The 27,819-nt window shown below is 40.2% G+C and overlaps 1 protein-coding gene and 1 long non-coding RNA gene across 3 annotated transcripts in view; one reads left to right on the top strand and one right to left on the bottom strand.

Annotated features, from left to right (window-relative positions):
- ADGRB3 (adhesion G protein-coupled receptor B3) overlaps positions 1–1,842 on the bottom strand; it is a 468,567-nt gene extending 466,725 nt beyond the window's left edge. Inside the window, exon 1 of one of the 2 annotated variants that reach the window (XM_086744848.1) lies at positions 1,347–1,842. The gene's annotated coding sequence lies outside the window, so the exon portion shown is untranslated. The remainder of the gene's footprint in view (positions 1–1,346) is intronic. The other variant, XM_086744847.1, reaches the window with a different exon arrangement.
- On the top strand, positions 1,750–26,638 carry LOC147601214 (uncharacterized). Its single transcript, XR_015258148.1, has 3 exons — positions 1,750–1,862; positions 25,505–25,575; positions 26,459–26,638. It is a non-coding gene; the product is annotated as an uncharacterized LOC147601214 (long non-coding RNA).
- Positions 26,639–27,819: the final 1,181 nt, after the last annotated feature.

Raw genomic sequence — 27,819 nt, 5'->3', positions numbered from 1 at the left:
ATTAAGCTCCCTTGAAGAGATTTTCGTATCTCCTAGATTATAATTCAAACTCTGAATCTTGCAATGTGCAAAGCAGCACTAACTCTAACCCTCTTTATAGCAGAGGTTTAAAAAAAAAAAAAAAAAAAAAAAAAAAGCAGAGCTCCTGCCGGGTCTATCCACACTGTTGGATTTTCTCCTTTCTGAGCATCCATCTCAATGAATAATTCGGTCCTCCTTCTCCAAATAGGGTGGGTAAAGCATTTAGTGTTTTTAAAAAGAGAAACTTATCGGGAATTCTGGAAACAATTTCCCCTTTGCTGAAGCACTTTGCAGGCAATGCAGTTCTGCGCAGTGTTATTCAGGATGGTGTAGGCGTTGAAAGCCAATGTGACAATAAGTGTCTAAATTAGGAATTCCACCCATGAAAAAGGATTAATTTTATAATCTGGAAAGCAAAAAGGGAGCTTATTTGCTTTTCTGTTTGAAAAGGAAAAAAAAAAGCCTCTGACTTTTCCCATCGTATGTAATATTTGCACTAGAAAAATAAAGACGTTTGCAGTGCTAGGCTGTTCTCTATGAAGAAACGTAATCAAATAGCCCTCATTTCAGTTGTGCGTCTGTTCATGCAAGGCTACTGAAACATCACATTGTCTTCACCTCTCTCTCCCTGTGTGCATTACACACAACACACACCCGAATCGAGAGTGCCGGCAGCATTTGGTTTCGTTTGCAGGGCTGCTAAATACAAGAGTGAATCTGCTCACTGAAAGGATTAGGCACTCAGGTTAAAAAGATTTTTCTTCTCCATGGAGGAGGGAGTTAAAGGACGGCCACAGAGGCTTAAGGTTGCCCATTTGGGAAGGGGGAGAACCCTCTTCTGCTGAAAAGCAAACGGGCATTTAGTTTGGATGGATATTCCCCAAACTGATTTTCTAGGTGACACTGTAGTTTAGCCGAACATAGACGGCGCCATCACTCCACTTATTTTTTTCCCCCCAACAGAAGACCCACTGACTTCTCCTATTTTAACTTCCTATTAACCTAACATCCACCACCCCCCCCCCCAATCCTCCCTCCAAAATTACCCCAGTCGTGCACAAACCTCAGGTCTCCTCGGTCTCGCTGGAAATGACTCTCAGGGAAGCAGATCTGTCGCAAAACGGACTTCTCTTAACTTTTAAACTGCAGCGCTGAAGTAAATGCGGAGATCATTTTGTATCTGCTTTCTCTCCCTCTCTCTCTCCCTCTCCTCCAGCAACAGCCTGTCCCCCTCCTCCGCCGCCTCCTCCCCGGAATCCCAAGCTCAAAGCTCTCCAGTCGTAATCCCTGGAAATGGGAAATGGAAATGCCCCGGGCACCCTTACCTTCCACTCCGAAAGCTGTCAGGCTATTTCTCTAAAACACTAGCACCACAGGCACACGTCCCAACAACAGCGATGGAGAGATTCCCCTTCTGTCGGAAGCACCGTTTCCCATTTTCCCCGGCTCAGGTTCAAAACCAAGATTGAAAAAAGCAGCAGAGGATAAAAAAACGCTGCGAGGAAACCCCCGCACGCCACACACGCACCGCACCGAGGAAAAAAAAAAAAGCAGCTTTGGCTCCGGATCCACCAAATCCAACCACATGAAGGGAAAGAGAAGGAAAAAAAAAAAAAAAAAACCAACACACCACCTCAAACCAGCGAGACTGCAGGGGGTAAAAAATGGAAGTGGCTGAGCAAGCGAAGGTTTTTTTTTGGCTTTTTGGCTTTTTTGTTTGTTTGTTTGTTTGTTTTTGTTTTTTACTTGAAACAAAGTCTCAGCACAGCAGCCCGATGAGCAGAAATGCCAGGCAGGCGACGGTCTGAGCGGAGGACTAAGGCGCGAGTGCAGATGTGTTGGTGGGTTTGGTTGTTGTTGTTCTCACTAATGGAGTTGTTCCTCTTCCCTCCCTCCTCCTCCTCCTCCCCCCTCGGGCACTAACGGCCGGACAGCGGCGGAGGGGGGGGGTCCTCGGCTGCCGATGTCGGGGGAGCGGTGCGAACGCCGGGCGCGTAGGGAGTAACGGAGGGAGCGAGAGCGCGCCTCTGCCGCTGCGTGTGCGCGCGCGCGCCTGTGTACGAGAGCCAGCCAGCCTCTATGGGTGACAAGTGTGTGAGTGCGCGCGCGTGCGCGCTCCGTGCGCGCCCACTCTGCCTCCCGCTGGCCACAGGAGTGGGGGGAATGGAGGGAGGGGGGCTGAGCGGCCCCGCGCCGCGCAGTTGTGGGGGCTGCGCTGTGCGCGCCCCTGCGCCCTACTCCGCGCGTGCGCGCGCGCGCGGGAGGCGCTCCTCCCGGCCCCGGCGGCAGGGCCCGGCGGCCGGTTCGCACGTCACGGCCGCCGGGCACCCAGCACGTCCCAGAAGACGTTGTGTTCTCTGCGTGCGGGAGGGGTTTTTCTGGCCTCGGTTCCCAGCGCTGGGGCTGGCGTGAGAGAAACCGGCGGGCGAGGAGCGAGGGAAACGGGGACGGCGGGGGGGGAAGCGGGGGGGGGGGGGGAGCCTGCACTTGATCTCCTTCTTCCTGCTCTGTCTGCTAAAGCGTAGCCCCCCCCTCCCGTCGCAGCCCCGGGAGCTGTCAGTTCGGAACCGCGATGCAGATTAACTGATAGAGGGCTCCGAGGATAAAACCCTTTCAAACGGCCGCCTGCCTTTGACTGGAAACAATAGCAATTTTCTCAGCGAGGCTGCAATTAACGCCGTTATTTGTTCCCTGACAGAGATAAGGCCGTGCCCGGATCGTGGCCGCGTTCATTCCCCGCCCCGCCTCGCAACGGCGGGGAGGGACGGGAGCCGAGGGGGTGCCCGGGGCGGGAGTGCCCGGGGCGGGAGAAGCGCTGCTGCGGCCCCGGGGTGCTCCCACTGGCTCGGGAGCGGAGTTTGCGAGGCGACGGCGTATGAAGGAGCACCGTTCGCGGCGGGTGGGGCCCCAAAGACGAGGGAGTTTGGCGGATGGAGCCTTGCCAAAAAGAAGGAAACCCCCCCATTTTCAATTTTTTTTTAAATTATTATTATTTTGGTACAGCAAGGTAGGGGTGCATATGCGCTTTCTCCTTGTTGCTTCTCTCCTGCTCCCCAGGGTGGGTTAGGTTTGTCCTCCGGCCTTTCCCGCTGGCGTGCGAGATCGGGGCAGTCTGCGCGACAGAAGATACCCGGCGTGAAAATTAGGTGACATTTTAATAAAGGCTGCTGTCAGTCACCGGCTGGCAGCCCGGCTGCTGCGCGCTCCCGCCGCTGCCGCGCGGCACGGAGAACAAAGCTCTGCCGAGGCTTGGGTGGTCCCGCTCCCCCCGGCAGCCCCTGGGCGCTTCCCGAGTTCACGTGAAACGTGACTTGCGTGATTTTTGAACGCATCCTCGCACCCAGCCCGACGAAAGGAAAGTTTGAACTGCCGGGCAACGTCAAAACCAGTCAGTCCTTAAACCAAAGGGTTTTCTCCCCTTAACCCCTGCCCTAGCCCCGGAAAGGTTTGAATTCCTGTAATACAGAGCTTTTATGATGACAATTACACGCTGCACAAATTCCGATCAGAGGTATTACTGGTCACAAACCACTTCTGACCAATGTAAGCAAAAGCACAGTTATAGCTTTTTACTGCATTTTCCATAGGTACAGGGCTGTAAAACACATCCCTGCTAGCTTTTACAAACAGACTTTATGCTCCTGTTGTCAAAATAAAACAAAAAATACCTACCAAGGAAAATGTGAGAGAAGTGCATGATTTACACCCAGCAAATACAACACAATGAAAACTGAACCATTACCAGCTTAGAGATAATCATATTTTCTCATGTTTGGTGGCGCTCCACGCTGTCTGTGGGTGATCATCATGTTGCTTGAAATACTTCAAGAGAAGTTTGGCTCATTGACAGATTGATATGAGCAGAGCAAACCGAAGGTGTAGATACAATGCAGCATTTAAATATGTTTTTCACCCCCTTTATACTGAATGATGAACTTGAGGGTAAGTTATAGGAAAAAAACATTCTGGACGAACTCTTTTACCTGTTTCCTATGGCATTGGTAAGTTGTAGCTCCTTTAATTGTGAGTGGATATGAAAATTAATAAATACACAATGTATGGTAAACAAAAATGCTGTCTTTAGCAATCTCTTGGGTATCCCAACCTGGTGATTAACTTCCACTTTTCAGTTTTGTGAAGACATAGCAATGCTGGAGAGGAATCTGGGAGGCAAGATCCCTTGGCCTCTTGTCTAGAAACTGAAGGAAAGGATGGAAGCTGCAGAAGTCATACTTAGGTTAACTATGGGAGCTGAAGAACGGAGGGGTGGAATGGCAGCTCAGAGCACTCTGCAGATTTCTTCTCAAGATTTGTTGCAGACTTGAACAATGCAGGTTTTAGTTACGCTAGGCCATTTGCAAGTACACAAAAATCCATGCTCCACTTGTAGGTCCCTTTCTACTTGGACTGAGGCCAACTTCAGAAATAATTTGACAGATGTCATGCAGCTGCATTTGAGATAACAAAAATCTGGAATTTTGATAGCCTAGAACTAAGAGTCAGGATATGTTTAAGTCTATAAATAAATAGAAATGTATTTGTTTAAATTGGGCATGCAGATCATTTGTCTTTGGAATGGCGCTGTTTTGCGTGTGCTTTTAGTGCTAAACTACAATCTGAAGGGCAGATGTAAAGTGAACCTGTACATGTCATTCAGGAATACTGAGTAGATGCGACTTGTTTGAGTACCTCTGTTAAAACCCTGGGAATAAGGTATTAATACAACCCCACATGGCTTCGCGGGAGGGCTGTCAGAACCGCATGGCACGTGTGGTGCCATCTGTACTACAAAGAAAGTATCAAGGCACTGAAAGAAGTGTTATGTCGCTCAGTAGTAGTGTGGTAGGCATAGGCACAACATAGTGAATGCTGAATTTATAGTGCTGCTTTCTAGACTTGATGTGATTGTTTCAGCAAGGCTGAGCTTGATCCAAACTAGGAAAGAGGGAGGAGAGTAATATGTTTAAGTAATTTCTGTATTACCGAGAAAAATGAGGCTTGCCCAATTTAATATGCTGGATGGAATAAATTAAAGGGTTTGTTTAGTTGTTTTGTTTTTTTTTTTCCTTCCAATTTACAGTAGCTCTTTGACATCTTTGGTATCGTGGTCATGGCAGCTAGATGATTTCAGTCCACATTTTAGTGAACATAGCACAAAATTCAACACAAGTGTAATTGTAATTATAATTCGCTGACATTTTGGGTGCAAATTTTAAAAGGGAGGCCGCAGTTTAAAGCAAGTGGCTTTGGAGAATGGATTGTTCTCTTACTCAATCACCTGTCACCCTTAGGGGGACTCTTTTCAAGTCAAGGTCGTTGTTGCAGCCCTCAGTGTCACTCCTTTGAGCAAATAAAAGACAGTCTGTCTCCAACACTGAAGGCATGCATTAAAAAAAAAAAAAATCATAAAAAGATTTTTCTACAAAGACTTTCATACTTTATTCTTAATTCTTTATTATTATAATAATGTTTAAGTGACACCAGAGTTACAGACACTTAGATATGTCACCTTATTATGCACAATAATGGAAACTGTGGTTATAAAGCCAACGTACAGGTAAAAGTCAAGTGGTATTTTTACACAGCATCTTAGCTTACGTAGAAGTGGCAGTGGTCTGTTCCCCACATTTAACTTTACTCAAACACAGAAGGCCCTTCAAAATCCCCTTTGGCGAGCATAGATTTTCTAGTCTGCATCACTGATTCTGCTGCATAACACCAAATTTCTGTAAGAGCAGTATTTTCTTGCTCTAAGTAAAGGAAAATTTTAAATCCAAAACTGATATGGTCATGTCCAGAGAAATGTTAGTTTAGTTTGAAATGAAATAACATGGAAGATGCTGGCCATATTACAGCTATTATAAAACTAAATAAATACATAATATGAAAATAAGAAATCTTTTTTTTGCTTTAACAAGTTGAGAGCGAGTGTAAATTGGAAATAATTTCATAGATTGTATATGTTTTCTGATCCAATATGTTACAAACCATTAAGAAATGTTGCATTTTTTCTACTGAGTTCAGATTCTAAGTGAATTTCACCAGTGTTAATTTTCTGTCTGTCATCAAGAGGTAATATGAATTTAATAAATAATAGGTTATATTCTGCCTTCTCAATTTTAAATATATTTTGAAAGATTATATGAATATATTTGAATTTTATTAGATAAGTGATTTGTATTTTCATAAATAGTTAATAATGCAGCACCAGTAGATGGTGCTCAAGAATATATTGCGTAACTAAGGGGTAGAGGTGATTAAAAATTTCTATTTTAAAATTGAAAATTTTCAGGGAAAGTGTTGATTTTCTTTTGAGAAGTTGATTTTTCATCAGAAAAAAATTTCTCCTTCCAGATTTCAAGCAAATCTTTGGTTGGTTGTCAGTTTTCAAGTTGAAAATGTCAGTAATTTGCTTGTTTAGTTGTTTGTTTGTTTTAATTCTTTGTATGGCTTCTTCAGTGAGAATTTTTACAAGAACTTTTAAATTCTGCTATTCACTTTAAATATTTTGGTGTTTCAAGCACAATTGTTGGACTAGAAAGAGTGAAGTTAATGCAATATGTGACACTAGGAGCATGGACAAAAGGGGTTTGAGGCCTGTGCAGTATCGTACCTCAGGCAGTGGCCCTTGAACACTCCTGAGGAAGGTGCAGAAGACCCAGAATAGGAATATTTTCGACAATTTGGCTTCATAAAGTCTGACCTCGTCTCTAATACTTAGAGATCTTTTTAAGTCTCCAAGTAAGTTTCAGTTCCTCTGTAATACTCATTTAGCTAGTTTAATTCCATACGTTCTTGTTATCCACATAAGCATCTAGTTCTTTTCAATCTTGTATTTTTTTCTGGCTCAGCATTATCAAATAATGAGTCCTACAGCATAAATGTATACTATGTGAGAACAGATGTGTATCACTTCTGTTAAATTTTGATTTAATTGTGTGTCACTACAGGCAGGGAGAAATGAGATTCTGGCTTACTGCTAGCAATTATTTCATGTATTTTTATCATGCCTCTTTTAAATTTCGTTTTTACGATAATTCCAGTTATTCCAATCTATTTCCACAAAACCATGCTTTTTAAGGAACTTCTGTCAGTCTTGTCACTCTTCTCTTAAACATCCTCTAGTTTTCTGATATCTTTTGGAGATGTAGAAACCAGTACTGCACGCAGTAGTGCAGATCAGGCTGCAGCACTGATTTATATAACATTGTTTATCATCTCAGTCCTGTTCTTGATTCATTTTAATATCTTACTTATTTCTTCTGATAGCTGCTACACTGAACAGAGATCTTCAGTTAGCTGTCTATGTCTCTTTGTCAGTGTCCTGTGAGAAACTTTGTCAAGGCCTTCAGGAATTTTAAATAAGTGATGTCAATTGGTTCTCCTTTGACCACTATGGTATTTTACTGATGTGTTGAAAACATGCTAACAGATGAGTGAGGCATCATCTTCTTTTGCAGAGATCTGTCATCTCATGGTCTTCTGAGTGTTTTATTTTCTTATTTTTAATTTGTCAGGTACAAATGTAAGTTTTATGAGTCTTTGATTCCCTGAATCATCCTGAAGCCTTTTTATAATATATGTGAAACATTTGCTACTCTCTAACCTTCCAGTACAGGAGTTGTTTTTCAATTAGAGATTGCATAGCTCAACTACTTCTTGTTCAGGATTTTCAGTCCTGGTGGCTTCCTGCTCTTTAAATGATTGATTTGTTCCAGCACCTCTTCATCTGATAGTACCTCATTTTTATTACCCAAGAGTAGATATCTCCCTAACATCCTCTATTGTGAAGACTGATGCAAATAAATCTTCTGTCTTCCTAGAAACGTCCTTCTCTTCCTTAATTGCTATCTTTATTCTCTGAAGTTCCCAGCAGACATAGTGACTCTTATAAGCTTCTTGCTTTTGATATATTCAAGGAGTTTCTTTTAATATGTTTTTATATTTTTAACTATTTACTTTTCAGCAGTTATCTTTGCTATCCAGTTTTCCTTCTTACTTCTTTAGTATTACAGCATGCAATCATTTTCATCATTTCATGAACGCTACTTTTGCAGATTTTGACAGTTCCCTGCTTAGCTCAAGTCGTGCCTCAAATCCTTTCATTTCACTCCACTGGTTCGCAACTTACCTTCCTTGTTTATCCCCTCCTCTATATGTGTGTTTATCAATGGAAATATTCTTGGGAACATGAATGCCACATGTAAAGATCCTGCTGCCTTTAATTTTGATACTAGGGCTGTTTTTTTTTTTTTACTAACATCCATTTTATTGAATACCTCTGTCCCAAGGTTAGTGTCGTGACATTTTTTTTTCATACCTTATCTCGTGCTAGCTATGTTTAACCCCATTATTTTAGAATCACTTTACATATTAGTTTGGATATTCTTAACACTTGACTTCTTTCTGCTTATTGTAATTGGTCTAAATGTATGTCTAAACTGTACTTGAATATGGGTCTACAGCTTACCAAGCTGAGCTGGTTGATTTGAGGCTATCTTACATCTTCCAAGGTGGCAGTCATTTCTCAGAATAATCTTCTCTCGTTTATGTGCTATTTCAAGAAGTATCTTCCTGTTGTTCTGATAAATTATATCTTTAATCTTTGCCTTTTACTTATTTGTTTTTTTTCTAATTGGCATCTAAGATCTATGATTATCCTGTTTCATTACATTTTCTTGGTTTTTTTTCCTTTTTGACACTCCACATTTAATATCCTAATCGTGACATGCATTCTTTGGCACATGCCTTCCTATGCCCTGAACTTCCACTCTGGAGTACGGCCCTTATCACTTAGAGTGTTTTTTTCACACTGGAATTTATTGAATCTTTTACGTACAGAGCAAAATTCCTTGCAGGACTGGTTTATTCTGTTAGTCTGGGATAGTTTACAACAAAGCACTGTAGGGTTTTAAAAATTTATTTATTAACGTATTTATCCAGTAGTTTTCCTATGCTACCACACTTCCATTGTGACAATAAGATAAAGCCTTCTTCTACTGGAAAGATTTCTGTTTCACTTATTTTACTTTTAAGTTGCAATTTCACATAAATATTTGTGGTTCTTTGTTTTGACCACGTCAGTCTATGCCATCTTTCCTGATGTTGTGCTTCTTCAGTTGCATTTTTCACGGATATTCAGAAATATTTGTATTACCAGTAACATTTGTAGATGATTTGGCATTCCTTGGCTTTTGTTTATTATGTGATCAGAACATTTTTTTCTAGTCTTTCAATCTATGAAATCTGTATTTTCAGTACTTTGTATCTTGCATACATAATGGTTGTCATTTGAAAACAGACTAGGCACTAGTTCATGGTTACACATACTCTGGTGGTGAGATTCTAACTGGTTGTACTGCTGTATGACTGTAAAGCTAGGAAGAACTCATTGCAGTCACTACATGTGGGCTATATCATAAGCTTTACCAAATTAATTGGAGAATATTTATGCAAAGATCAAAATAGAAACAAGGCCACTGTTCTCATGTTAATTATCTAAATGCACTGAAATCCTCTTTATACTGGGAGGAGGACGAATATTTTAAAAATGCCCTTTCATCTCTGATATTATTAATCTACTCTAGAATATTGCCTAGTCATTAATCAAATTGAACTGTGATAAATACAAAAACCCTGTGTTGTTTTGGCTCACTCTACTAAAAAAAAAAAATAATTCAGAGTTAATGCTGAATCCATCTTTAATGTCCTTCATCTTGCTTATGTAGTATGGAGAAGAGTGGTTTTATGTACTCTGTGTGTTGTTGAGATTATTATTCACAGACAGCAGTGTTAAAAGATGGTGTCTTTTGTTGAATTTTTCCTTGCATTAGTGAAAATGAAGGACTGATAATCCTGTCTAGAGCTTAGCTTTCTGCTGTTAGTAAGAGTTTAAGTTTAAAATGCGCAAAACATGCTGTTTGTTCCCTACCAAGTTCAGCTGTGATCTCTGTTATAAGATGTTGCTCAAGGTACCAGTACAGAATCTTGTTCAAATAAGATCTTAGTGGAAGACTTGGGTTCAAGTTCTTTTTTTTTGAGAGTGTGAAACATGAATTTTTTTCTTCTTCTAACTTGTTGAGCCAGCAAAAAGGATAGCAGCATTTGGTTAGGTCTGGCAAGGCTATCCTCAGGTTTTTTTTAATTCCTCTTAGGCCTCATTCAGAGATACTCAGTCCACAATGTCTATCCAGCAAGAAATACAGAGAGAATTTTCTGAACTAGGACCAGAATCCAGGTGACTCTTTATTCTCTTGTCTTTGGTTCTAGTAGTGGAAGTACAGAGAGTATGGTTGCACCATTCCTGCCATTGCTGCCATTGACAAAGTATGGCCTGCGTGTTTCCTTGTAAAAAAGTTTCCACGAACCTGATTTGAGGAGAGGATTCTGAACTGTGTCCTGAGCATCAGGAAGTGGTAGTTTGAAATTAATTTTTTGCAGGTTTCAGGCAGATCCTTTGTAGCATTATCTCTGGTTATCTGGAGCTTTAAGTTGCCCTTTGCTAAGCATGCTGACTTTCTGAGGCACATAACTCTTCCCAGGAACCATACTATAAGGAAAACCTTCATCCTAGCTAAGACTTCCAAATTCCGTGCTAAGGAATGGGAATTGAAGTCTCACCATAGTCCTCCGCTACATGCTTCTTTGATACAAATGCATACATTTTTATAAAAATAAATATGCTGTGTGTTTAAGGACAGTATTTTCTCAAGTACTCAGTATTTCCATGGAAAGGCCATTCAAGGATTAGCTGAGTCAGCCAGGAAGCTTCAGCCTGGGAGGCAAAAAAAAGACAGGTTGTGAGATTATGGTGCTACAGACTCATGAGTGGCGAGGAAAGACGGGATAGGGATTGATTATTCACTATCTTTTCTAGCAAAAGGAACAGCAGGCATCAAATAAAGCTCGAAGGAGTCATGCTTAAAACAGAAGAGGTAATTCTTCATGCAGCAGGTAATTGACCTTTGAAACTCTTCGCCGGAGGATGATGTAGATAATTAAAAATTTTCATAGACTCACGGGGAGACTGGACAAGCATATGAAAGAGAAATCCAATGATGATGGTGGTGATAGGGGTGTCAATAAGTGTGCAAAATCATATCCACTTCAGGAATTTCCCTGAGCTGAAAATAATTGGAGTTTGGGAATGTATTAGGGAAGAATCTTGCCCTATCCTTACTCCTCCTTCAGAGTTTACTTACAGTCACTTCTGAAGCAGAATGCAGAGCTGGATAAACCTTTAGTTTGGTCTAGTATGACCATTTTCATCTTCACTCTTTTGGGATGTTTTAATACTGAAAAACTGAGAGGCAGATTTTCAGAGGTGCAGATTGTGGCATCAGTTGGAATTTGGACTCAAGCACTGGACAACAATGCCCGGAATGTCAAGACATCAGTATTTCAATTCTGAAACATTGACTGATTGCATGTAATTGCCTAAAGTGAGTGCACACATTTAAAAATGTAAGGATATAGTCAACATTCAGATCAAGTGTATGCCCAGGAAGGAAATTCTTAAAGGATTTTTTCTCAAGCTGAACTCCATTGGTTTTCTAAATTTAATAAAGAAATGTGAACACAACATACACTTGGCATTAGCTGCATTTCCCCCAGTGTTTTAAAAAAGGCGCTGTGTCCTCTTCTAAAATTGTCTAGTATCTAAAATTTGATTGAATGTAGCAAGGATTATCTTCAGCTAAAGGCATGTTTTAGAATTGTGAATAAATACAAATAGGTCAGAGTGACATACTTTATGATTTTGGAAGAAGATACTTGTAAAAAGAAAAAAATGTACTCTTTTGACCAAATAACTTCCGTGGCTGCATGATGGACATCCAGAATAAACTGTTTCATTGAAACAGTTTGTTCATAAGTTTATGTATATGTCATACACACTTTTGACATATTATAAAAATATCTGAAAAAGAGAAAAAATCCCACACTAATAGGTGAAGGCATAAATGTCAAATGCTGCTTACTGAAACGGATAGGACTTCTCGGATTGTCAGTAAGTGGTTCATAGTCCACAGTTCTACAAGGAGGTGCTGTGAAGCTCAACTGTGTGGTGAAAATAGATGTGAACATATCATTCAAAGTTTAAGAAATGCATCTTTTTGGATGTGCTGAAATATGCATTTTGGGCCACTGTATTAGTCTTCTGAAATACTCTTGGCATGGTATGTTTAAGAAATAGCTGAATTTAGATAATATTCTTAAAAAATGTAAAACCTGAGTCAGAGAAGTGTATCCTGGCAGTAACTCAGCTCATATCAATGCCCTTGTACTAGTGTAAAACATATATGAGAATAGAATCATGCTCTTGATATGTACTGTGTGCTCAAACTGAAGAGTGAGAGGAAAGGACCACATTTATTTTACCAAAGGGCAGAATACTCTGTGAAAACGTGGGATATTACTATAGAGAGCTGCGAGTGGCTGTCATCATTCTTAGAGATGCATTCTGACTACACTATCCTTGAAAATATGAGAGAGTGCAAGAAAGAGAGTTCCCAAATTGTCAGGCACAAGCAGAGAGTATTAGCAGAGTAGGTTTTTTGTTGTTGTTTTGGATTTTTTTTAAAGATGAAAAACTATGTTTGGGTGGGTGAGAGGAATGAAATGACAGACATGCCCTAGTTTATATAGCTATCTACCACTGGATCAAAAATGGACAATAAATAAAGGGAATTAACCCCAACACAATATATAGCAGCTACACTAAATGTATTGTATCTGCTGCTGAAAGCTGTAGGGTTTTCTCTTTCATAAATTCTGGCAGTGTTCCTGGTCTTCTCCTGCCAATAACATCGGCTTGCACTGAAATATCTTTTTCCCTCTCTTTCTTTCTTTCTCCCTCTCCCCTTCTCTTTTCCTTCCCTCCTTCCTTCCTTCCTTCCTTCCTTCCTTCCTTCCTTCCTTCCTTCCTTCCTTCCTTCCTTCCTTCAATATGTACACTTCAATCTGTTATTTCACTGTACATCAGTGAATTCTATTGAAGTGATATAACTAAAAACTACTGGTGAATGATTTGTTGGTATTGCAAAAACTCCTTTTCTCTGTGAACATTGCTGACTGTTATCACAGTAAATTGAAGTAGTGTCACTGAAGTCAGCAGATCTATGCTGAGTATGCAGTATGGAATCTGGCCCTAAGAGTCATAAATGATAAAGTCATTTGTGTGCTTACAACAGATCCTGAATGGATGGCTCAGTACAGGTTCCTTCAGGCTGGCCTAACTGCACATTTCATTTATTTTAGAGGGTGTCACCTTCACATAGAATGACTCAGCTTCAAAATTTACTTGGTCTTGGTCTCTGTGATGCGAGAGCTAATCAGAGTAAAATTTAATATTAGATTAATGAAATTTTGAGTTTGCAGTGTATTGATATTAGAATGATTATCTGATCTCCCAGCAGTTCAGCATAATCACAGATATTCCAGTTGCACCTGTAACATAACTTGGCTTCTTTCACTGGCAATTGCACCTTGTTTATTGATTTAACTGCCTTCACACACACATACAATTTCCTAATACAACTATGTCTACAAGGAGAGTATAAGGTGTTTGAATCTGCCTGAAATCTTTTTAGCTCTTACAACTCCATGTTTTAGCCACTCATGAATACATGAGTGTTTGTGCTCATTGAAGTAAACAGTCACATATATATGAAAGCATATAGTATCTGTACATTATGTATAAATACATGTAGGCAAGGAAGAGTATTAACTGAATGCTTACTTTCTGTGTCAGGAAGAAATTGGGTTATGAATATCTGGATCTCATGAGAACATGAGATCAGAGGCTATACAGTGATATCAAAAGTAGGAGGCCCATGCATGTATTTAGCTCATCCATTAAAAAAAAAAAAGTATTTGTAATGTTAGTCTTCATAAACTTTTTTTTTGTTTGTTAGTATTAGATTTTTGTCTGTGCTTTATTTTTTATGTGTCATATGAAGCTTTTGAAAGTAAGTAGGTCATCATGCAAAAAGGGAGCCATAAATTTAAATAGTTTCAAACACTTACATCATGCTGTATGTTCAGAAGCGATACAGGGTTGAAAAAAAATCACTAGCCTGTTTTCAGTAAAATGCTTAGATATGATCGTAGTTCTATTTTATATCCATTTTAAACATGTGAGAGAAAGAGACTGAGAAATATTTAATGATGACACTACAAAAATATGATATTCAAATATACTGACAAAAAGCTGTTCTAATCTCCTATCTTCCTTTCTTTCATATGCCTCCACTGGCTTATTCTTTTTTAGTATATTTAATACAATCCTTTCATCCCATTTACAGAGCCTTACCTAATCTTTTTTCTTACATAGTTCTTGCACTCATTTTTCTCTCTCAACCATGTATTTCCATTGCTCAGGTTTTTTTCTCATCTGGTTTGCTTCTCTAGCTGCTGTGTTACTGGCTTCTCAGAAGCATCTATACTGTCAGAATATTTTTTTATATTCTAATTTTACACTCTATTAATTGCTCTTTGAATTCTATCCCCATAGTATTGTTTCAGCTATGTGGAAATGCAGATAAGAAGTGAAGGATATTGTTTATTTAAAGAGCAATTTTCTTAGCTTACCTGAAAACATCAGACAGTGAAGAACAAGATTTCTTCCCTGCCTGTTTCTACAAGATGGAGGTGTTTCTTAGTCCCCTTCTCCCCACCATTTCTCGGAAAACTGGCCCATGAATGAGATAGACATTGGAATTAATCTCTCCAATTTTGGACAGATTGTTAAAATGTAGACAGATGGAAAACGTCTTAAATGTAGATGTCTATATCTGGGCTGCTTATTCTCCTGATATGGTCAACAAATAGAAACAGGTGCTTCTATATTTTTCATTTAACCTTGCTGTAGAACTCTGAAATAAGTTAGATTATATGATTCACATGCTAATAGTTGCCCTTTTTGCTGTTTAGATGTAAATGTCTGAAGTTATCTGAGATGAACCTTACTTCTACTGTCTCCTATAGTGGATAGTGGGCTTGTAGAGGTAATTCTCTGTTTGACTCCCCACTTTCTTTGGGTATCCTCTTCCCTAAGTCTGTTTCTGTCTCTAATCGGAATGGAACTAACACCTTTTATACATTTTCTCTGCTGGAGATCTGCCATTTGTAACAAGACATACTTAAACTGTGCCTTTGAACCTGTCCAGGAGGGTCTCTGACCTAGTACAGGATCCAATCCTGTCAGTCTGGGAGAGAGGAAGCATCCTCCTAAGTCCTAGCAAGTAATTAGAAAAATGTTCACATATCTTGTCCTTTTAGCAACATAGTTTCTTTCACCCTGTTTCCATCTTCTCTTTCCACTCTATACCTCTTAATGTTTCCAGCGGCCCCATACCAAGTTGGGATAGGGCGTGACTGCAGCAGTGACATTACTATCCCATGCCCTCCTGCAAGCCTTGTCTGAGTGTCCATGGGCAGGCTGAGTGCTTTGACTCCTCCTGTCCCCAGGGAGCAGATGGATGCAGGCAGGGGGATGCATGCCAGCTTCATGCCTGGCAAAAACCCAGGGAGGTGCTGAGGCTCAGGTAGGATTTCTGCGTTGCTGCAGTGCTTGCAGCCCATCCCACCACCCAGTCCCTGTGAGTAGCTGGTGTCAACCACAGCCTTGGCAGGGTGTAGGCAAGCCCAGCCTGTGCTCTGGGATCCTCCATGCTTGGATACAATCTGTCACTGCAGCCCTGCCCATAAATTGTCAAAAATTGTGAGTATGGATGACTGATAATTGATCACCTGCTTGGGAAGAGGAGTTGTTAGGATTTAAGATGAGCCTTTACAAATGTTCCTGAATTCAGGACATATGTGGCATAGCTCAAGTCAGGAAACCTCATACCAGCTTATATGAAGCCTTCTGATATCTACCCTCCCAAGTGTTGCTGTAGAAGGACTTGTAGGAGTCAATATACTTTTTTTTTTCCTGCTGGTCCAGAGAAAATCTTGATGATATTCTGTGTTCACTCTCTTCTCTCTGCTTATCTTCATTAATGCAATGCTTTTCTTCCTTTCTCTCCTTTCCTCAGTTGGTGTCTTCCAACATGTCCTGACAAGTTTCTTTTAAGCTATGTACCCTTTGGGGCTAGGGACATGTCTTGTTAAAATTCAAGAAGTGCTGTAGAAGTGATTTTTACCATGCTACAATAAAATTTAAAAATATTCATGAGATTAAATAAAACTCTGCACTAACATACCTGGCCACAGTTGGAAATGTCCAGTTGAGAGCAGAACCGACTGATACATGCAGAATAAGCTGCATTGGCTGCAAAGGTCTAGCCTGCTAACTGCACATTTTATAATTAGTGATAATCTTCACACTTTAAATATGACTGATAGAAGGGAGAAACTTCACCACAAATTAATTTTTTGGTCGTTTAAAAGGTTTGGTTTGTGATGCAGTGATGGGTACTGATCTAAATGGTTTATTGATGAATTAAATCTTTATGATTCTGAATTTGCACATTTTCCTTCAATCTGATCTTTATTATGCAAAACTCTTCTGAGCAATTAGCTTTAATAGAGTAACTACTATTAGACAGAGATAAGGATGTGGGTGGCGTGTCTTGTGAGGTACAAACTGACATTAATGATGAGGCTGAACTTTTGCACTGAAGTCCTACCTCTGTGGTTTTAATATAGAAGCCATGTCTCTTATGAAAACATGTTTTTAAAAATGTTCATATAGATTTTTCTTCCTGTTGTATTTTTGGACACAGGATATTAATTAGAAAATTTTAAAATTCTACTTGATGCAAAAAAAATGGTGAATAGAGGGAAATGTAGTATGTAAGAAAACTCAACATGTTTTATAGGCTCAAAATTAAAAGAATTTTAAATTTCAGTTATGAATCACATGCATTTATTTACAATAAAATTGCTGATACTTCTATTATTAAGCCATTCAGTAAATCAAATGAGGGGTAAGGTGCTCGTACATTTCATTACTTTTACAAAATGTTGCAGCATGCTCCAGTACACTTCAGCTCAATTTTTCATGAAGTATTTATTTTTGCCAGACTATATTTTAACATACTTGCTTTGTCATATTAGAGAAAAACATTTTCCCCATTTTTTTACCTTGATAAGTTAAAACAGTTGCTCACTTGCTTTTTATTCCAGTCAGTTGGTACTAAAGTGAAGATAAACGTAAAATTTGAGAGTTCAAAATAAAGAGGTGGCTGTGGAACATACACTGTTTCTATATGTTTCCAGGTAGTCAGATGGAGGAGTAAGTGAAGAGGGAAAGGGACGTGATTATCTAGAATGGGAAGGGAAAAGGAGTAGTTAAAAAATATTTCAGCCATGCAGGAGTGTCAGATTTTTCTTTTTCCTCAAAGCATTTTGCAGTTGAGAAGATAATATTGCACTTTCAGCCCATGCCACACAATTAGCAGATATTGTGCTTCACTGGTTGATTTGACAGTTGCTGCTTGACGAAGCCATAGCAGTGGACAAATAAATTGATGATCACTGTATCGACATAGTTCCTGTACTGAAAGACATACAAGGCAAAATGGCACAAGTGTCTTTATTCGGAAATAAAAGAAAAGGAAACTGCTCTGGTGTGTTTTCCAATAACTGTTTATAAAGCAGCAATGAAGACACAAATATTTTTAAAATAATTGAGTAGACTTAAGTACAATTAAAGTATCTGGAAAGCACTGGATTAGCCGTCTTGGCAACTACTTAATATCCAGACATTTCACCCTACCCTGATCACACCAATGTTTGACTCCTTAAGTATTCCCTAGAGCTGCAGATACACTGTCTTATTACAGTGTTCCTCTCTAGCATTTTCAGATACAATGTCAAAGATATCAGTGTAGGGCCTATTTACACAGAAAAGAGGACCTTGTGGAAAACTGTGCAAAAGCAAGATTGTGGCTACCAACCACTTTTTGCTGTAGGACCCCTCTCTTTCACTTCCCACTTAGCAGATCAGCCAGGACATCTCCAGGACAATGGCTAGATTCCTGTTACAGACTTTTATAGACTGAATATTTCCCTTGTTTATGTTTCTATAGCAGGGAAGAAAAATTTGAAAGATTCTTAGCCTTGCCCCGGTTCTGTGTCTTCAAGGTAAGATGACTCTAAAGAATGGGAATTGACAGGAATTGTCTTTGAACTCAAAACTATCACTGTTAGGTTGCAATCACCTGTATTCACCAAGTCAGTAGATAACAGATGGCTGTGGATTGCATTCTGATACGCATCTGGGAGATACAATTTTGCAGATTTTTCTTGGACCAGGGTTAAAGTGAAGTCCTGAGAGGCCCAGTCCTGCAATGGAGGAGGAGCTAAGCTACAGGGCATGCTGTGACATCAGAACCAGGAATGCATAAAAAGACCTTTAAGCACAAGGGAAGGGCTTTTTTTTGTTTGGTGTTTGTTTGTTTGTCTTTCCTTAAAGAAAGTATGCTGCCCTGTGCAGTTTTCTCAATGATTAGTTGTGTGGAAAACCTGAGTGGACAAATCTTGTCTTGATTTGCAGCATTACCTGGAGGAGTAGATGGGGTTACGACATTCTTTGGTCGATTCTCTCTAAGCTTAGAGCCATATACTATTGCTACATATTGCTTAATTCAAGGGACTGCTAGAAACCTGGCCCTGATGAGGCTGGCTTTCTTTCAGTCTTCATCTTCCCCGCTGACTCAGCAGTCAGTGCTTACTTCAGAGCTGAAGCTGGGTGAGTCAATAGAGTCCTATATGTGATGCCTTGAATAGCTGCTGTGAAGAAGCACAGGGCAGTAGGTGCTAGACATTGGGTCTGCATAGCTCTGTCTATCAATTCAGGCGTATTCTTTGGCCATGAATGAAACCAGCAGAGATATTTTATCCTGTACTATATTTCAAATCCCATGAGAAATAAAATGTACACAGTACTGTCTCCTAAACTGGCACCATCAAAGAATGCCTTGATTCCCATTCTTTGCTTCCTCTGTATCTAGAAACACATGCACACACACACTTCATTTGCATGTCCCTGAAGAGGACTTTCTTCCTCATCCTTCTTTGCTCTGCAGGGTCTGTGCTGTGTCTCTGAGTGTTTGTAGATTGAGCAGCTTCCTAGTCTTGGTTCAGAGGAGATAATGAAGGGAACCATGGATGTACTGGTGTGTCCTATTCATGAAAAACTGGACAGTGGAAGCTGAGCTGCTCTGTTCAAGAGTTCAGGTGAGAATAATCTGAAGTCTGTAGATATAAACAGATCTTCAGTTTCAGGTATCACCACCAACAGGACTTTAGAGGGCAGTGGGAAGGGTCAGGCAAAAGTCACCAACCTGTGTTTCTTCCTCTCTTGCAAAATTGCCTTAACAATGCTGCTATAAAATTAAATAGTGCCTCCCATGCAATGGTCCAGGGTAAGTCAGTGAGATAAATACCAGAAAAGATTTTCACAGGCATGCTGTGAGAGCTTGTGGAAGAGGTATGATGTCTGAAGACTCCTGGTTTGGTATGCTCTGTGGACATGCTTGTGTAAGCATGAAGGCCTGAACAGAATGAACACACCTTATAGGACTGATTTTTGGAAGTGTCTTAAAGTGTGCTATAGACATAGTCACAGACAAGCTGGTGATGTAGTATTCTGTATAAAAAACTCTGATCACAAATTATGCAGAGATAGGGATAACACAGGATGGGCTAGGTTGCTTGAGTAATTAATGTGTGCACATTCTTTCTCTGAGAGAACTGCCATTCAGTTTGAATTAAGAGCTTTTGTTTTCCTTATTTTTTTTGGTATTTGACATACATCTGCTGCTGACAACAAATGTATCACTTTGTGCTCTGTTGTATTTTTGTGTTATGATAATCTCTTTCATAGGAATGAGGGGTTGGGAGTGGAAGCAATTCCCTACAGTTTGATTTAATGAGTGAGGGAACCTCCAGACACTGTGAATGAAGCAAACTTTCATTATTTTACTTTTTTTCCCCCTAATTTTTATTATAACTTATTATTTTTAAATAATTTTCTTACTTTTTTTCCATTTCACTCTTCACTTGTGTGATATTTATGATGCTGCATTGAATAGTAATATATTTTTCAACTGTAGATTTTAAGTGTTTCAAAATATGTCAGAGTAACTACCTTTATTCTATAGACACAAAGAGGTTAAATTACTTTGCCAAGGTAACTAAGGAGGGAACAATGATAAAAATGAGAACAGAACCTTTTCCTGCCTCTATACTTCAGCTACAACCTGTAGTGCTCTTAGTGCAGAACTGTGACATTGGATGCAAAAAAGCTGGGATATGTTCACAGAAGACATTTAAGAAAATTGAAATATTTCATAATAGTAAGGAAATGAATGCCTTGACCTCTTTATACATTCATGCACAATTTTAATTTTATTCATAGGAGTAATTTCTCAGAACTCAATGGGATTACTCATTTGGCGCATAAAGTGAAACAGAGGTTTAAGTGCTTTCGGGATGTGAACTTACTGTAGATAACATTAACATTTTCAGAGTTGTTTTCTGTTCTCTGTCTGAGCCCATACTCTTGACATTTAATTGTAAATTTTTTTTTGTTTGTTATTGACTGTCCTTCATAAAGAACTGTTACAAGATAAAGGGACAACTAGTCCTTGTCTTCTGTACTAGGTGAATACAATTTGGTTTGAAACAGATGAAAACAGACAGAGTGAGGTGAAAAATAACATGCACTATGAAAATCCATGAATATGGGAAAGTTACAGCTTGCAGTTAAAACAAACAAGACATCAAAGCCTTAGCTGGCTTCTGTATAAAGAATAAGTCTTAGTTTAAGTACATAAGGACTTAAATATATTCAGCCTTTTTACACAGCTCTCATTCATGTATTTTTTCTAATTTATCTATTTTTACTACTTTAATATATTTTGCAAGCCATTTTTCAAGGTAAAATGTGGTATAACTAAATTTACCTTTAAAAATATTAAATGTAATGGGTTTAAAATGGGTAGTTTTAATGGAACACCATCTGGTACATGGTTATTAAAAAAGCCCATGAAAATATTACATGACAACATTCATATGCAATTAAATTAACATTAACCGCTAAATTAACAAGTCAGTTCAAACTACTGATTATGATTAATTTTGTAAGTAAGTTTGACATAATTTTGAATCTCTGTTATGACTCCTGGTGAGATGCAGAAGGAATTTTTGTAGGATACACACTACAGCAGTATTTGAGGGGATTAGTAGTACTTGAGGGGATAAGAACACATAGAAGTCACTCAGCATTTTTTCTGTCAGGTTACTTAATTAATAATGTACCTATAATAATGAAAGATATGCAAAATTGGATTTTTGAGGAGATTGGCTGGGATTTTTATAAGCCCAATTTTTATGAGTGACTTAGAAGCACACTGAGACTTATGACGTATGAAATTACTATGTATTAATATATTAATCTAAAATACTGATGAAATTTTATCAGAAATTGTGTTTGGTTGTGGTATTTCATATTGTTTTACATTATTTGATCAAGTTACCTTGGTAACTGAAATCTCTCTCCTTTTGTCTATGGTGAGTTATGAACAGTCCCTGTAGTATTATACTGATTAACTTAACAGGAAGCTATGTGCAAAATAAGCAAAAAAATAAATAAATAACTAAGTAAAGTGCACAATCCATCCTTGTCAGCATCCCAAGTTACAAGTGAAGGACAATATTGCAATTTCTTAGTGTCAGCAATTCTAGTTTTGACAAGGTGCGAACTTTGGTTTGACAAAGGTAGTCTTCAAAGAGATAAAACAGTTAGTAAATATCTTTATTTGTTTTGATTTCTAGGAAAGCGAAAGTCAGTTGTTACAAACTGCTTAGGGAGACAGGCTGACAGGAAGATAAAGGGAGAACACTTCAGGAGCCGAAAGATGGAGGCCTTCATCCATTCTGAGAACAGTGCGTTCTGGTAGAGAGGCTGAAGGCGTGTGCAATGAGACAGGGGCCTGCTGAGGCAATGTTAGCTAAACTAGAAAAATTATTTTCTTCCTGCATGTCAACCTAACCCACTGTTGCAGCCCAAACACTGTTCAGTGGTTCAGCATTTGGGAATGTCCTGCACGAGTAAGTACCAGTGCATATATATATATATATATATATATATATGTAAGACCCCAATAAATGGCTGTTCCAAGGCAACTTTTAATAAATGAGTAAATATTTGATGTGTTCAGAAAACATGACAATGGTACTGAGATAATAAACAGTGCTAGCAATTAGGTGACAAAGAGGGTGGGAATCACCCTGGCTGACTCCAGGCAAAATTGGGCATCCAGTGTCACTTAGTCACCCACATTCATTCTTTTACTCTGTCTCTCTTAGATGCCAGTCCTATCGTGTGATGCGTCCCTCCCTTCTTTGTCCGTTAACCATAGTGGCAGCTTGGATCAGATGCCAAAGTTTTGGATGGCTAAAATGAGGTGATATAAGCCATGCCTAAAGTTTGTCAGTTCTCCATCCACAGGTTTCTCTGCTCTGTTTTTGTACCTATCTATATATAATGTCTCAATATAACCTACAGACTTGAGCTTGCATGCATGCATGTGTATTTATGAACACATATACAAGAACATTTGTCTGTCAGATTTTTTAAGGATGTGATTCGGTCTTTAAAAAGCAACTGTTATACATGGTGTATGTCATCTGGATAGATGAGAACTTGAAAAGTAAGGCATCACCTCAGTCCTTTTCCAAACAATTTCAGAATTCTGTCAGCAAACGGTTTAACATTTCCCAAAATAGCAGCCTTCTCTCTGTTGGATCCATGGTTAACTGCTACTCACTGCCGAAATAAAAATCTGTAGCTTATCCCTAAAGTGTTGCAAGCATTGAGATCAACACACATACAGTTCACTGGATCTCTAATTAGCTGAGACTGTGTTAAACACTGTCTTTTCCCCACAGTCCAGCTCACAAATAAAAATATACAGCTCTAAATTAAATATATAGGTAAAATACATGGGTAAAAAGTATTAACAGCTCACAGGTAAAAAATAAAAAAAAAAAAAAATCTTTCTCTTGCTTTTATTTTAACTGTGATAGAGTGGAGACAGGGCCATGGTTACCTAATTGTTTTTGAGGAGGGGAACACTATTCTTAGAGTGTCCTGATGGCTGCGTTTTCATTATGATTACACAAAGATTTAAAAACAGGAAGAGTGAGGCTTCCTACTTACCACCTAGCTGACTTTGTTTACACAATTAAGATGAACAATATGTTAACTAAGACTGTATAGCCCATCCTCTGTTAATCAGGCTTATAAATCAAAGAAGGAATAGTGTTATGGTATAGTTGCCTTCTCTGTACAAAAAAAAATGTGCTCTGATCCGTAATTTGTTTTGGGTATTTTTATAGCAATCTTGGCTTGGTTTAATCAAATTGTGCATTATCTTCAGGGCTTGAAGTTAAAAAAAAGGCAGGTGTGGTGCCAAACTCAGCAAGAATTGGCTACCAATTCAGTCAGAAGGAGCTGAGAGCCAAGACACCTGCTTTCACATAGGTAAAAGACTGTCTAAGAGGAAGGCATGGGGTCTGTAACTGCTGAAGTCATTGGTAGCTGGAGGCCATGAATTTCTTACTCGTACAGAAATGACACAGTTGCTACTGTAAGAGGCAGATCATCTGGGTCCAAGCTCCTGTTGAGTTCTAAGCTCCGCAGGAACTTCCAGAGGCAATGTGTTTCCCACTTCTTTAGAATTAATTGTTCTTTCCTTCTGGTGGAAAAAGGATGAAAAATCCTGAACTAAATATTGTTCCAGGTGAAGAGATTAAAAACCTGTAATGCTAAAATAATGAACCATAAATAACACCTTGTTGTGGTTTTGTTTAGTGAGGAGGGGCCTAAGGTGGTAGCTTCTGTAGGAAACTGCTAAAAGTTGCTCCCCTTTGTGCAGTGGACTCGGCCAGGCCTAGGACGGACCTGCTCCTGGCCAAGGCCAAGCCAATTGGTAGCAGAATGTTCCGTGATGATGCCTCTGTGATAGCGTATTTAAGAAGGGGAAAACAGAAGAAAAAAAAAGAGAAGATGTGAAGAAGCTGAGCGGGGGCAGAGGTGCAGAGAGGGAGGTGCAGGCTTTGTGGGCCTTGCAGGCCTCACCCTCTGGCCTCTTGCCAGGCGGCTGACTGGGCCCGACTCGGCCCGGCCCGGCTGCAGGAAGTGGAGAGGAGATGAGCTGGATGATGTGAAGAGATTCTGAGAGGTGTCTGCCAGCCTGTTGTGAAGAACTTTTCTTGTGAGAGGAACAGCTGCAGCCGCCAAGGTCAGTGAAGAAGGAGGGGGAGCAGTAATGCAGCTCCTGGCCAAGATTCCCCTGCAGCCTGTGGTGATGACCATGGTGGAGCAGGTTGTCCCCCTGCAGACCATGGAGGTCCATGGAGGAGCAGAGATCCACCTGGAGCCCATGGAGGACCCCGTACCGGGACAGGTGGATGCCTGAAGGCGGCTGTGGCCTGTGGAGGGCCCGCTGGGGCAGCCGTTCTGGAGGGACTGCACCCTGTGGAAGAGATGACCCACGCCAGAGCAGTTTCACAAAGGACTGTGTTGTATGGGTGGGACCCCATGCTGGAGCAGGGGAGGAATGTGAGGAATTCTTCCCCCGACCATGAAGCAGCAGTGTAAAACAACGTGTGATGAACTGACTGCAACCCCCATTCCCTCTTCCCCCCTGTGCCGTTTGAGGAGGGGGGGAAGGTAGTAGAGATAATGTTAAGCCTGGGAAGAGGGAGGGGTGGGGGGAGGTTATCTTGTTCTCTGTCTCATTATCCTGCTGTTTTTAGTAATAAATGACCAGTTTTCCCCAAGTCGAGTCTGTTTTGCCCGTGACGGTGACTTTAAGGATTTTCTCCCTGTGCTTATCTCAAACCTTGAGCCGTTTTTCTCATATTATCTCCCCCTCTTCTCTCGGAGGGTGGCGGGAGTGAGAGAGAGAATGCGTAGTCTGGTCCCTATTGGGGCTGAACTACGACACACCTTTGTATATTTTTAAGTTTCATTGATTTGACACTGAATTCACAAACTATACTGCTTTTTGAAATGTGTAATTTCTGGAAAGATCAAATTCAGTTAATCCTTCCCACTGCATTACCTCCCTGTCCCCATCTCTGCACTAGCTGGGGCTCCTCTCTGTGTCTGTGGTTTTGGAACTCTGACTTTAGCTGAGGCTGTGTTGGTCCCTCCTCTCACCAACTCGCCTCTAAGGAGGTCCCTCTTGGTCTCATCCAGTTTCTTGGACATGGCCTTGGTGCTTGAGCAGCTCATCTGATGCTGTCCAGTGTTCGCTGCTCAGAGCCAGTCAATAGTTTGACTATTACACAGAAGTGAAGAAGTTCAGATAAATAGTACTGCCTACAAATTATAGCATCTTTTTCTTTCTGTATGTTATGTTAGATTTACTGGAAGACAGATTAGTGATTTTCTGTGTTATATTTCCATTAACCGGCTTTCTACAGTGAGGTTTTAATGTTGTATGAATCATATTTCCAGTAGGCTGGAGGGTTCCTTAAGGAAGCTATGCCACAAATATAAGGTACCAGGACCAAAAGGTGTTAGTCCTTGAGGTAATTTCAGAGTCTTACACATTTAAAATTTGATACGTTTAATATAATTCAATTTATTTTATGTGAACTTTTAGCATAAGCCTTTAAAGACAGCTTTATTTTTGTAGACCATTCTTTATATAGACCTGATACATGGACTGTTAACTTTGATAAAATAAGCAGGTGGATCTGGTATGCTTTACAAAATTGTGGCCCATGTCTCATTTATTGCATGACATACTTTAGACCCACTAAGACCTGCTGGCTGCCTACGGGGTCTGGGTCACGTTGTATTCACTGACATGTTTGAAAGATATTTGTTTTTTTCAACAAACTCTAGTGATTCAGATCAATACTTAGCAAGATTTGCTTATTTACAGCATCTGAGAGCTAATCTTATATACGTTTTTGTTGTTGTTTAGGTTCTAAATGTTTTTTATTCCCAGATCATAGAGAAGAAAAACTGTCACTTATTTTCGATGAAATTCTAGGCTTTGTGAGGTTTATTGCCTTTTTGTGATTTTGATATTTTAGATGTATTAGACATTTATTCCTTCTTTTATCCCTCTGACATGACAACTACCATTTTTATTTGCTGAAGTATTTTACTGGAACTTACTATACTTTTTTTTTTAATGGAAATGGTACAATCCCTGGTATTTATATGGGAGGTGTTTATTTCCTACATATTTTTCAGTTATGTTTGGCCAGAGATCTCTGTTTAGCTTGTTTCAAACTAGAATATGATCCAGAACTGAACATCCTCGTAGATACTCTGTCTCAGACAGGAAGAAGTTTGTATAAAATTTTTGGTACCAATATCTAGATAAATGATACAATATAAACCAGATCTAGTGGTCCTAATTACTACAGTCATAACTGTATGAACTCATAATAATTTTAGATCCTAAAAAATTCAACTGAACTACCATGGCCTCTGAAAATTCCATCACATTACCTGCCAGTTAAATACCATGTAGTCCTACATCTGTGGCTGCTGATGTGAAGAGAAGCTGAGAGACATCTCCCTGAGCTGATTGTGAAGAATTTCTTGTGAGAGGAACAACTGCAGACACCAAGGTCAGTGAAGAAGGAGTGGGAGGAGTAAAGTTGCTCCTGGCGAGATTCCCCTGCAGCCCGCGGTGCAGGCCCATAGTGAAGCAGGCTGTCCCCCTGCAGCCCATGGATGTCCATGGAGGAGCAGAGGTCTACCTGCAGCCCATGGAGGACCCCATGTCGGGACAGGTGGATGCCTGAAGGAGGCTGTGGCCTGTGGAGGGCCCATGCTGGGGCTGCCAGTTCCAGAGGGACTGCACCCCATGTAAAAGGACCCCACATTGAAACACTTCGTGAAGGACTGTAGCCCTCCCCTCTATGCTAGAGCAGGGGAGGAATGTGAGGAGTTCTTCCCCTGAGGAGGAAGGAGTGGCATAAAGCAACATGTGTTGAACTGACCGCAACCCCCATTCCCTATTCCCCGCTGTGCTGCCCAGGCAGGGGAAGGAGGTAGAGATAATGTTAAGCCTGGGAAGAGGGAGGGGTGGGGGAAGTTACTTTGTTCTCTTTCTCATTATCCTGCTTTGTTTTTAATAATAAATAAATAGTTTTCCCCAAGCTGAGTCTGCTTTGCCCATAACAGTAACTTAAGTTATCTCTCCCTGTCCTTATCTCAAACCTGGAGCCTTTTTGTTATATTTTTTCTCCTCCATTCTCCTGGAGTGTGAGGAAAGTGAGTGAGAGACTGCGTAGCTTGGTCCTAAGCAGGCCTAATCTACAATAACTCTTAATAACATTTGAAGACAATTATCTGAAGAAATCACTAACCAGCGTAGGGCAAAAAGTCCAAACCATAAATCACATTAGTAACATGCAGTTTTATTAATTACCCCACCAAATTTTCAGAATGTTATCATAAAGCAGAATCTTCCCTGAAATCACCATGCAGAAAGAATTCTGTTACACCAACTCTCAAAACATTAGGGACAAGAGAAAAAGACAGAAGAGAAGAAAATTGATCCTTTGCCCCTCAAGAATGTGATCATAACTTGAGGGCTGCTACTTCTTCCCTTCCCTTCCCTTCCCTTCCCTTCCCTTCCCTTCCCTTCCCTTCCCTTCCCTTCCCTTCCCTTCCCTTCCCTTCCCTTCCCTTCCCTTCCCTTCCCTTCCCTTCCCTTCCCTTCCCTTCCCTTCCCTTCCCTTCCCTTCCCTTCCCTTCCCTTCCCTTCCCTTCCCTTCCCTTCCCACACCTTCCCACACCTTCCCACA

This window comes from Chlamydotis macqueenii, chromosome 3 (genome assembly GCF_036417535.1).
Source record: "Chlamydotis macqueenii isolate bChlMac1 chromosome 3, bChlMac1.mat, whole genome shotgun sequence".
NCBI lineage: Eukaryota > Metazoa > Chordata > Aves > Otidiformes > Otididae > Chlamydotis > Chlamydotis macqueenii.
Note: the sequence above shows the minus strand (reverse complement) of the source record. Positions and strands in the feature narration are given on the sequence as shown.